Below are 12,889 nucleotides of genomic sequence, written 5' to 3'. Positions count from 1 at the left end.
CTGCAGGTTAGAAGTCCCACTTCCGTTTGCTAGAATATCAGCCGAGTTCTCTAAATAGGTCTTCCAGTGCTCACCCCATCACCATCCCATCTCTCTTCATTCGTCCACGTCCCCTCAATGCCACATACCATTTCCATTCCCCTTAGGTCCACTCTATTCCTCCCCATATTCCTTATCTCTCATACACTCATGCCAATTCCATGCCCCCCATATCTCCCACGCCACCTACATACTCCCAAGCCCTTCATGAACCCTCTATGCCCTTTCATATCTCCCATGGCCACTCCATGTTCCCTCTCATGCGCCCATGCCAGTTCTATGCCTGCTTTATTCCCACCCACCCAGTATTCTCTATGTACAGAACTCGTGAACCATATAATAATATGGGAAGTAACTGAAATGATCAGGATTTTTTTTTTAATCAGCCTCTCTTATAAGTTCATAAAACTGTCAATCAAACACCTGGCCTTTACATAACCCCTTGGAAAAAATACTCGCATCTCAACTGCAGACCCTCATAGACCTACCTTTGCATTCTTCTTGGCCCTTATCTCTTTTATAGCCTTAAAAACTCATCCATTTTTATCTGTCTTTCATTCAGTTGGCCATCAGCCTGAAGCATTGAGTGGTATTCAACAGCCTCATCCCGCTCGACTCAGGGACCCGACGAAACCATTGAATCTCGCAAGAGGCCTCTCACGAGATCCCACGAGAGGTCATGATCTGGTTCTCGCACTCACTGGGCGAGATCCAGATTAACATATTTAAATGACTGCCCACCTTGGGGGTCTCCCAGGCCAATAGAGTCTCCTGCATGGTCGGGCTAGGGGCCGGGTGATACCCTGGCACTCCCGCTGGCACCCAGGCACCTTGGCACTGCAGCCTGGCACTTCCAGGGTGTCGGCCGGGTTGCCCCAGCCAGGGATCGGGTCCAGGGATGCCTTGTCCTTAAGAGGTGGGGTGAGATAGGACTCGAGGACATCCTAAGAGGTAACTTGGGTGGATTGGGGGGTTCGGAAGCTGCAGTTGGGTGGCTGAGGTGGGTCAAAAGATCGGTGCGGCATTTAAAAATTGCACCCCAATCTACGAGTCGTATTCTTGAACTGGGGAGCTGAGCTCGTCAATGCCAAAAATTAGGTAAGTGTCGGCGGGACGTTTCTCGCTGAGGCCAAAATCAATGACAAAGTCCTGTTATATATCGCAATGTTTCTTGGCGCTGCAGGCTCCCGCTAAACGACTCTGAAATGGGATTCTGCTTTTGTCCCATTGAATCGCACCCATGAAGTCTGGACTGGATTTTGCAGCCCTTTCCGCCAGCGGGATCCTCCTGTCCCACTGACGGCGATGCCGCACAGCAGGTTCCCAAGCGTTGGGATAGGAGAGCCTTTCAAAACGCCGTGGACATCAGCTTGACCGGAAGATCCTGCCAGCAGCCAATGGCGAGCCTCTGCTGCCAGTAACATACCATGGTGGGGCTGGAAAATCCTGGGGCTGGACTCTCCGCTGGTGGGATGCTCCGTTTTGCTGGCAGCCCGACGGTTTCCCGGCGGTTTCCCGGCAGTGTGGGGCTGGAAAATCCCAGCCTCGGTTTCTCTCCACAAATTCTGCCTGACCTGCTGAGTCTTTTCTGGGTTTTTTTTACCATTTTTAAATGGATCTATTCTGTAAAGCAGCATTCTCAAAACATGTGTAACAATGTGTAATTAGGAACACGTATAGACGCATAGATTAAAGTGAAACATTTTAGGGGAATGTACTTTCTCAAGAGGTGAGTGCGCTTGATGATGCAGATTGTGTGTGAGACAGTGCAAAATGCAAGGAACGGGTATAGTTAACAGGACTATTAAAGAATGTTTTATTTGCACCAGATGGAGCAAGCAATGTAATTTGACCCAACTGACATTTATTTTTCGGCTTTTACAGTATTGGATGACTTATTTCTCGCTTTGCACACGATGCTTCAGTAATTCAGTGGTGGGTTTCTGCTTTGTGAGACCTGAGGTTTGAGCATGAGGCATGGGGCCTCTTTTGTGTGCAAAATTAACTTGTTTTCTTCAATTCTCCAGAAACTTTCCTGAGATTCAGCTGCTCCTTTTCAAATTGCCTGAGATACTTCACCTCTAGTTTATTGAATGCTAAGATTCTTTCTAAAGGCTGGCAATCCCCACCCATTCCGTATCATCCCTTTAATAAGCATCCATACCATTCATCAAGGCTGCTGAAGGTTGTCTTAACATCATTCCAACAAGGTGGTAAATCCTATTAGAGTGTCTCAAGATGAACAAATATTTGCTTCCCATGAGGGACTTACACCTACATTTCTTAGGGTTAAAGGGGCATATATATCCTCTAGACATTCAGAAGGCACAGGTATGTTTGGTAATAAATTGTTAATCTTTCTACTCCCCTGTTGGCAAGGTTCCTTAAATAGGACCTCCTGTATCTTAAAATAAGATGCAATAATATCAAGATATAAAGATTAAGGATCTTGAATAACGACGAGTCACAATACAGGCGGGAGATAGAGAATGTAGTGGAGTGGTGTAGCGACAACAATCTCTCCCTCAATGCCAGCAAAACTAAAGAGCTGGTAATTGACTTCAGGAAGCAAAGTACTGTACACACCCCTGTCAGCATCAATGGGGCCGAGGTGGAGATGGTTAGCAGTTTCAAATTCCTAGGGGTGCGCATCTCCAAAAATCTGTCCTGGTCCACCCACGTCGACGCTACCACCAAGAAAGCACAACAGCCCCTATACTTCCTCAGGAAACTAAGGAAATTCGGCATGTCCACATTGACTCTTACCATCTTTTACAGATGCACCATAGAAAGCATTCTATCGGGCTGCATCACAGCCTGGTATGGCAACTGCTCGGCCCAGGACTGCAAGAAACTTCAGAGAGTCGTGAACACAGCCCAGTCCATCACACGAACCTGCCTCCCATCCATTGACTCCATCTACACCTCCCGCTGCCTGGGGAAAGCGGGCAGTATAACCAAAGATCCCTCCCACCCGGCTTACTCACTCTTCCAACTTGTTCCATCGGGCAGGAGATACAGAAGTCCGAGAACACGCACGAACAGACTCAAAAACAGCTTCTTCCCCACTGTCACCAGACTCCTAAATGACCCTCTTATGGACTGACCTCATTGACACTACACCCTGTATGCTTCATCCGATGCCAGTGCTTATGTAGTTACATTGTATACGTTGTGTTGCCCTATTATGTATTTTCTTTTATTCCCTTTTCTTCCCATGTATTTAATGATCTGTTGAGTTGCTCGCAGAAAAATACTTTTCACTGTACCTCGGTACACGTGACAATAAACAAATCCAATCCAATCCAATCCAATAATTGAGAAAAAAAGGAACCCATGTTACTTGGCAGACATTGGAAGGGGAAACATTATTTTCTTGATAATGCTGTTCCTGTGTCCCCACAGAGTTATCTCCCTCACATGGGATCTGGCAGTGTTTCCCAGATGGGCTAGGCTTTCAGCAGGCCATCCATCATGTTGAAAAAAATGAACTGATGGATTTTTTACAGCATCTAACTGAGGTTCTTTCCTACCAAAATGCGACTTTGTGGTGTTTCGGAATATTTACGTTTGGCTGAAAATGTTCATTTAAGCTGCAAAGACCCATTTGGTTCTGCTAGTACTCTCTACTCCTTAATCTGTGTAAGATTGGGAGCGTCCAAGCTAGAAATCCAACAATAATGTGGGATTCTTTCAATCGTTGATTATTGTCCATTCTAAATGAGGTAAAACGAGGATTTTGAAGAAACAAAATGCCGGATGCACCTGGTGGGCTCATTGGATTATGAATGCTACCTCAAAGTATTTTTTGGCCATTTTGTGATTCTGTGAATGTGCTAGATAGTGACATCATATCTAATGCTCAAACTTTATTCTGACTGATGAACTGTACTAATTGTGACGTGCATTTATTGGATGTTTTTTGTGAAAAATATTTATGGACTTGATTTTAAGTTCTCCCTACATCGACCCCCACCCAATGGGTTTGAAGATGGCTGCCTGCCTGCCACCTAGCTACCCACCCCCACCTCCGCACCACAATTGCATCCGCCAGTGGGCCACTTAAGAGCCTCATCCTGTTACTGCCGGAATTTAATTGGCAGCGGGAGAGGCCATGCCAAGCAGCCAGCCTGGCAGGTTTTATTTTGTGGATGGTGATGGGCAAGCCGCTGGGGGTGGGAGGTGGACAATACAACCCCACCCCCCATCGAGCCATTGGAGGTTTGGTCCGCCAGGATTCTCTACCCTAATTGACATCTCAAACTCCACCTCCCTCGCCTCCCCTCAGTGTTATCTGCCAACTGGACACCCTGCAAGACCGCAACACACTTAATCTTTATTATTGTCACAAGTAGGCTTACATTAACACTGCAATGAAGTTACTGTGAAAAGCCCCTAGTCGCCACTGTCATGATATGCAGACATGCAGATAATGATATACAGACAGGCATAGACAGGCAGCTAATCAACACAGAGAACAGGACATGACCAATGAACAGGCAGGACACTCAGGGGTGATATCTCACTATAAAAGGCACGAGGCACTCACACACCAGCTCTTTCCAGAGGCGACGCTTAAAGAGTAGGACAGGGACAGATCAGAAGCATTACACCAACCACGTGGCTTAGAGTAGACTGGTTAGTTAGACTGAGTTACTATAGCAAGATTAGCAGGAGAGTCAAACTCATAGAGAACTGTGCTAATGGTTCAATAAATCACATTGAACTTACTTCAAAGTATGGAATATCTTTTGGTCAAAGCTGCATCGGGTTGCAGCCTGTGTTATCCCAGAAGTACATAACACATCATGGTACCAGTAGTGCCTGTTGAATCTCTATAGTTCAACTCAGCAAGATCCGTGACAACCAGCTCCAGCACCCAGGCAAGATTATCGAGATTCCGGTTCCTCAGCAACCCAGGTACCACGGCAATCTTAGTGCCAACTGGCATGCATTCAAGCAGAGATTTCAGCATTACCTGGAAGCAGCCGACCTAAATGGCGTGGCTGATGCTAAAAAGATAGCTCTTCTACTCACCACTGTGGGTGAGCATGCAACAGAGATCTACAACACCTTCGAATACTCCAAAAGGCAGGACAAAAAAGGCTTCCTGACAGTCTTGGACAAGTTTGAAAACTACTTCGAGGTAAACACAACAGAAATCGGTAAAACTGGCGCCTATATGCACCACGAGGCAGAGATAGGGATGCAACAGAAGCAAACGGCAATTTTGATTGACAGCCATCCTGCGCAAGGAGCCGCAAATGCGCAGTTCCCGAGAAGACGCGATCCGGCAAACCAGTGTCTCACGCATGCGCAGTTCCGAAAAACGCGCACAGTAAAGGAAAGTCCATTTGCGCATGTCCAACGACGTGCGGAGAGTCAGGACGCCAACGTCATGACGTGCTCGAACTGCAGCAATGCCCACTTAAAGAAACACTGCCCTACAAGAGGCAGGCGACGTTTAAACTGCGGGAAGCCTGAACACTATGCAGCCTTGAGCAGGTCTGCACCACCAGTCAGGGGCCAGCGCTCCCAATTCCGACGATGGCACGTTCAGAGTGTGCAACAACGATTACAGGACTCTGATCCTGGCAGCACAACGGATCCAGAGGAAGAATGCCTGGACTCCGCCTACTGTGTCGGCATCATTACCAAATGTGAATATGCCACATCCAACTCATCAAAAATTCAATCCATCCTCGCTGTGGATTCTGCGGATGAATGGCGTGCGGTGATGCAGGTCAACCACTGCTCCATCCAGTTTAAGCTGGACACAGGTGCTTCTGCCAACCTCTCACGGGCAGATTTCAAACGCATCAAGAAGCCCCCCCAAGGTCTTTCCAGCAGCCTCCAGGCTCCTGGACTACAAATGAAATGCCATCACGGCACTGGGATCCTGCCACCTACTCGTCTCCAACCGGGGCACCCATGCATGGTTACATTTTGAAATTGCCTGCAAGCAGCTGAACCTCGTGCAGCGGGTTTACACAACAAATCCTCCAATATGGATCTTCAGGCCGGCATTGACGACATCCTCACTCAATATCTGGATGTGTTCGACGGGATGGGCATGCTACCATATCGACAGAAGATTCTGCTACAACCTGATGCCAAGCCAGTGGTCCACGTACCACACCGGGTCCCGGCTCCGCTGAGGGAGCACCTGAAGGCACATCTCAAGGACCTTCAGCAACAGGGCATCATTTCCAAGGTAACCGAACCAACCGACTGGGTCAGCTCAATGGTATGTGTTAGAAAGCCTTCGGGAGACCTACATATCTGCCTTGATCCTAAGGATCTCAATAAGAATATAATGCGTGAACACTACCCCACCCCGTAGCAGGAGGAACTCACCAGTGAGATGGCACACTCACGTTTTTCACCAAGTTAGATGCGTCACATGGATTTTGGCAAATCCAGCTGGATGAGTCCAGCAGAAGGCTCTGCACCTTCAACACACTGTTTGGCAGATACTGCTTTAATCGCATGCCGTTTGGCATTGTAACGGCATCAGAGATCTTCCATCGCATCATGGAGCAGATGATGGAGGGCATTGAAGGGGTTCGTGTGTACGTGGACGACATCATCATTTGGTCCACGACCCCTGAAGAGCATGTTTCCTGTCTCCAGCAGGTATTCTGCCGTGTCCATGCCAATGGCCTGAAGCTGAACAGGTCCAAATGTTGCTTTGGCATGTCGACACTCAAGTTCCTAGGTGACCAGATTTCTCAGCAGGGCGTGTGCCCGATCACAGACAAGGTCAAGGCCATCGAAGCCATGAAGGTCCCTGAAGACAAGAAGGCGGTGTTGCGCTTCCTGGGCATGATCAATTTTCTGGGCAAGTTCATCCCAAACCTGGCCTCACACACCACGGCCCTACGAAACCTGGTGAAAAAGTGCACTGCCTTCGAGTGGACGGCAGCACATTAGGCAGAGTGGTTGGAGCTGAAAGCCGAGCTCACCACTGCACCCGTCTTGGCATTTTTCGACCCAGTCAGGGAGACGAAGATCTCGCCAGATGCGAGCCAGGATGGCATCGTTGTGGTGCTGCAATGACACTTCATCCTGGGCACTGGTAGCCTACGCATCGAGGGCCATGGCGCCCACCGAAACAAGGTATGCACAAATAGAGAGGAAATGCCTGGGTCTTCTCACTGGCATTCTCAAGTTTCACGACTATGTCTACGGCCTGCCGACATTCACTGTCGAGACGGATCATAGGCCTCTGGTCCACATTATCCACAAGGACCTGAACGACATGACGCCTCGGTTGCAGCGCATCCTCCTCAAACTCAGAAGGTACGACTTTGACTTAGTGTACACGCCTGGCAAGGAGCTCATCATCGCTGATGCATTGTCCCGCTCCATCACATTGCCCAGTGAACTGCTGGAAATCATCCGGCAGATTAAATCACAGGTGCAGCTGTGTGCTAGCACCCTCCCGGCGTCTGATGAGAAGGTGGTTCATATCCGTGAGGAGATAGCCAAAGACCCCCTCTTGCAGCGTGTCGTGCACCACCTCGCCAATGGCTGGCAGAAAGGGCAGTGCCCTCAATTTTACAATGTAAAGGACGAACTGACGGTGATTGATGGTATCCTCCTCAAGCTGGACTGGATTGTCATTCCACTCAGTCTCCAGAGCTTGGTGTTCTGCCAAATCCATGAGGGACACCTGGGCGTCGAGAAGTGCAGGCGCAGAGCCAGGCAGACTGTCTACTGGCCCGGTATTAGCCAGGACATCTCAAACATGGTCCTCAACTGTGCAACCTGTCAACGCTTCCAGCCAGCGCAGAGCAAGGACACGCTCCAGCAGCATGAAATCGAGACCTCCCCATGGTCCAAGGTTGGCATCGACCTCTTTTGTGCGAATGGTCGTGATTACGTGTTGATTATTGACTATTTCTCCAATTACCCTGAAGTCGTGAAGCTCTCAGACCTCACATCTCGGACCGTCATCAAGGCCTGTAAGGAATGTTCTCCAGGCATGGTGTCTCACTCATTGTCATGAGTGACAATGGCCCATGCTTCAACAGCCATGAGTGGTCTATGTTTGCCAAGTCATACCATTTCAAACATGTCACTTCCAGCCCACACTATCCGCAGTCCAATGGGAAGGTTGAAAAAGGGGTGCACATTGTGAAACAGCTCATCGGCAAGGCCGCGGATTCTGCTTCTGACATCTACCTCACACTGCTTGCGTACAGGGCGACCCCACTGTCCACTGGCATGTCGCAGCTCAACTCCTGATGAAGAGGGACCTGTGGACGACACTTCCAGCCATACACTTGCCCAACCTGGATCATCTCCTGGTGCTGCAGAAGGTGCAGCAGCTCCGAAACGAGCAAAAGCAAGGCTATGATGCTCATGCCACCGATTTGCCCATGTTATCCCCGGAAGACACTGTCAGAATCAAGATACCGGATGGTGGCTGGTCTGCTCCCGTTGTCGTTGTTCGACAGGCTGCGCCCTGCCCGTATGTTGTACGTATGGCTGATGGTTCTGTTGTGCAACGGAACAGACAAGCACTGTGCAAGGTTGCCTGCCAGCAATCACTTTCTTATCCTTTTCCGTCCGTTGTTTGCCACCTCCTGATACCTCGAACTATGAGGCCATCAGTCAGGCTTCCATCCTGCCTGTCAAGGCGCCGTCGTCCCCTCCACCACCTCTCCGGCGGACGACAAGGATCAGACGCAAGCCCCAGAGACTGGACTTATGAACATTTGTTTTGTTTGCTATGTTCTATTTTCTCACATTAGATAGCTGCCTTCACATGTAATAATGTTCACATATGCCACTGCTTGTAAATATATTAATATATGCCACCACTTGTAAGTACGTTCCCATATGCCAACAAAATATTTTTTAAAAGGGCAGATGTCATGATATGCAGACATGCAGATAATGATATACAGACAGGCATAGACAGGCAGCTAATCAACACAGAGAACAGGACATGACCAATGAGCAGGCAGGACATTCAGGGGTGGTATCTCATTATAAAAGGCACGAGGCACTCACACTCCGGTTCTTTCCACAGCTGACAGTCAGAGAGTAGGACAGGGGCAGGTCAGAAGCATCACACCCACCACGTGGCTTAGAGCAGACTGGTTAGTTAGACTGAGTTACTATAGCAAGATTAGCAGGCGAGTTGAACTCATAGAGAACTGTGCTAATGGTTCAATAAATCACATTGAACTTACTTCAAAGTCTGGAGTATCTTTTGGTCAAAGCTGCATCGATTTGCAGCCTGTGTTATCCCAGAGTACATAACACATCAGCCACACTCTGGCGACTGTTCGGGTACATAGAGGGAGAATACACAGTGTCAAATTCACCAAACAAGCACGTCTTTCAGGACTTGTGGGATGAAACCGGAGCACCTAGAGGAAACCCACGCAGACACGGGGAGAACATGCAGACTCCGTACAGACAGTGACCCAAGTATAACTTTAGAATCATAGAATCCCTACAATGCAAAAGGCGGCCAGTTTGCCCATCACGTCTGCACTGACGCTCCCAAGGAGCACACCACCCCTGCCCTGCCCCACCCTATCCCTCATGGCCAATCCACCTAACCTGTACATCTTTGGACTGTGGGAGGAAACCAGAACACCTGGAGGAAACCCACGCAGACAGTCACCCATGATCGGAATCAAACCTGGGTCCCTGGTGCTGTGAGGCAGCAGTGCTAACCTCTGTGCCACTGTGTTTCAAAATACTAATACTTCAAAACTGTGTTGATAAAGCAACACAGCAACATTTATAATGATCGTGCAAGTAATATATTGTGAATTTTATAGCCTCCTTCTCCGCATAGCAGTCTATATTATGGGAAAAGGTGATATTGTAGTATGCAACAGGAAAAAAACACCTGTGATATCAGGATAGGAAATAAGAACCTGGATTTTAAGCAACAATGCTCGCTCCTAACAATGAAGAAAGTTGCCTGAAAACCTCTAGCAATCTCTGTATTATGAATTATCCCTTTTATGTCTTATTGAACATGGTGCCAAGTAAAGGGGATCACCAGGCATCCAGCAACAATGATGTCAGCAAGAAATAAAGCAACCAATTGCACTGAAGCATCCTCACAGGCAACAAACCAGGAAATGAAAAGTACTGAAACACTTCATTCTTACCTAAATTTTACAAGTTGCAAAGTAATGTTTGGGACATACACCAGGCACATGAAACAGAAATATCATAAACCAACTGTTGTTTTTAAAAAAATACAGATATTATTTAAAAGTTATGTGGATGTTTTTAAATCAAAAAGAAGATAGCTATCCTTCCACAAATTTATTTCAGGGCCAGTGAGGCTATTTGGCACAACAATGAACGTAGTATGTTTTAAAAATAAATTTAGAGTACCCAATTATCTTTTCCCCCAATTAACGGGCAATTTAGTGAGGCCAATCCACCTAACCTGCACATTTTTGGGTTGCGGGGGTGAAACCCACGCAGACACGGGGAAAATGTGCAAACTCCACACGGACAGTGACCGAGGGTTGGGGTCGAACCCGGCTCCTCAGCGCCGCCGGCAGTGGTGCTAATTACTGTGCCACATGCTGCCTCTTGTCTATGTTACCTTGAATAACTGTGATCTGACTCAGGATAGTTCCTTCAAACTACTTTAGTTACACTATATACACCATACTAGGTAGGCACATCTCTCTTGAGTACAGACGGGTCCATCTGCTCTACTGAGTGTCTGGCACATGCTTGATGGTGTAACTGTTACACCTTGATCCACATCACTAAGTCATTACCATAATTATTAACCCATTACACTATACTCAGCCCCATGTCTACCATCAACTTCTTTAATAATGATGTTAAACAATTTCTTAGACTATTTACATTGCATTTGCCCTACCTCCTCCTGCCCCCAAAGTCCACAGGTAACAGTTTAAGTCTTTATCGTGCCTTCATGGCTCTCCCTAACCTTTGAAGAGGATATAAGAACATAAGAACATAAGAACTAGAAGCAGGAGTAGGCCATCTGGCCCCTCAAGCCAGCTCCACCGTTCAATGAGATCATGGCTGATCTTTTGTGGACTCAGCTCCACTTTCCGGCCCGAACACCATAACCTTTACTCCCTTTATTCTTCAAAAAACTATCTATCTTTATCTTAAAAACATTTAATGAAGGAGCCTCTACTGCTTCACTGGGCAAGGAATTTATAGATTCACAACCCTTTGGGTGAAGAAGTTCCTCCTAAACTCAGTCCTAAATCTACTTCCCCTTATTTTGAGGCTATGCCCCCTAGTTCTGCTTCCACCCACCAGTGGAAACAACCTGCCCGCATCTATCCTATCTATTCCCATCATAATTTTATATGTTTCTATAAGATCCCCCCTCATCCTTCTAAATTCCAATGAGTACAGTCCCAGTCTACTCAACCTCTCCTCATAATCCAACCCTTCAGCTCTGGGATTAGCCTAGTGAATCTCCTCTGCACACCCTCCAGTGCCAGTACATCCTTTCTCAAGTAAGGAGACCAAAACTGAACACAATACTTCAGGTGTGGCCTCACTAACACCTTATACAATTGCAGCATGACCTCCCTAGTCTTAAACTCCATCGCTCTAGCAATGAAGGACAAAATTCCATTTGCCTTCTTAATCACCTGTTGCACCTGTAAACCAACTTTTTGTGACTCGTGCACTAGCACACCCAGGTCTCTCTGCACAGCAGCATGTTTTAATATTTTATCATTTAAATTATAATCCCTTTTGCTGTTATTCCTACCAAAATGGATAACCTCACATTTGTCAACATTGTATTCCATCTGCCAGACCCTAGCCCATTCACTTAGCCTATCCAAATCCCTCTGCAGACTTCTAGTATCCTCTGCACTTTTTGCTTTACCACTTATCTTAGTGCCGTCTGCAAACCTGGACACATTGCCCTTGTCCCCAACTCCAAATCATCTATGTAAATTGTGAACAGTTGTGGGCCCAACACTGATCCCTGAGGGACACCACTAGCTACTGATTGCCAACCAGAGAAACACCCATTATTCCCCACTCTTTGCTTTCTATTAATTAACCAATCCTCTATCCATGCTACTACTTTCCCCTTAATGCCATGCATCTTTATCTTATGCAGCAACCTTTTGTGTGGCACCTTGTCAAAGGCTTTCTGGAAATCCAGATATACCACATCCATTGGCTCCCCGTTATCTACCGCACTGGTAATATCCTCAAAAAATTCCACTAAATTAGTTTGGCATAACCTGCCCTTTATGAACCCATGCTGCGTCTGCCCAATGGGATAATTTCCATCCAGATGCCTCGCTATTTCTTCCTTAATGATAGATTCCAGCATCTTCCCTACTACCGAAGTTAAGCTCACTGGCCTATAATTACCCACTTTCTGCCGACCTCCTTTTTTAAACAGTGGTGTCATGTTTGCTAATTTCCAATCCGCCGGGACCACCCCAGAGTCTAGTGAATTTTGGTAAATTTTCACTAGTGCATTTGCAATTTCCCTAGCCATCTCTTTTAGCACTCTGGGATGCATTCCATCAGGGCCAGGAGACTTGTCTACATTTATCCCCATTAGCTTGCCCATCACTACCTCCTTGGTGATAACAATCCTCTCAAGGTCCTCACCTGTCATAGCCACATTTCCACCAGTCACTGGCATGTTATTTGTGTCTTCCACTGTGAAGACAGACCCAAAAAACCTGTTCAGTTCCTCAGCCATTTCCTCATCTCCCATTATTAAATCTCCCTTCTCATCCTCAAAAGGACCAATATTTACCTTAGCCACTCTTTTTTGTTTTATATATTTGTAGAAACTTTTACTATCTGTTTTTATATTCTGAGCAAGTTTACTCTC

General features: G+C 47.1%; 1 long non-coding RNA gene across 2 annotated transcripts in view; it reads left to right on the top strand.

The window, feature by feature from the left end:
• The window catches only part of LOC140387733 (uncharacterized), a 118,488-nt gene that overhangs the window by 26,486 nt on the left and 79,113 nt on the right, over positions 1-12,889 (top strand). The gene's annotated exons all lie outside the window — the stretch shown is intronic.

Source organism: Scyliorhinus torazame, chromosome 13 (assembly GCF_047496885.1).
Source record: "Scyliorhinus torazame isolate Kashiwa2021f chromosome 13, sScyTor2.1, whole genome shotgun sequence".
In the NCBI taxonomy this organism is placed as follows: domain Eukaryota; kingdom Metazoa; phylum Chordata; class Chondrichthyes; order Carcharhiniformes; family Scyliorhinidae; genus Scyliorhinus; species Scyliorhinus torazame.
Note: the sequence above shows the minus strand (reverse complement) of the source record. Positions and strands in the feature narration are given on the sequence as shown.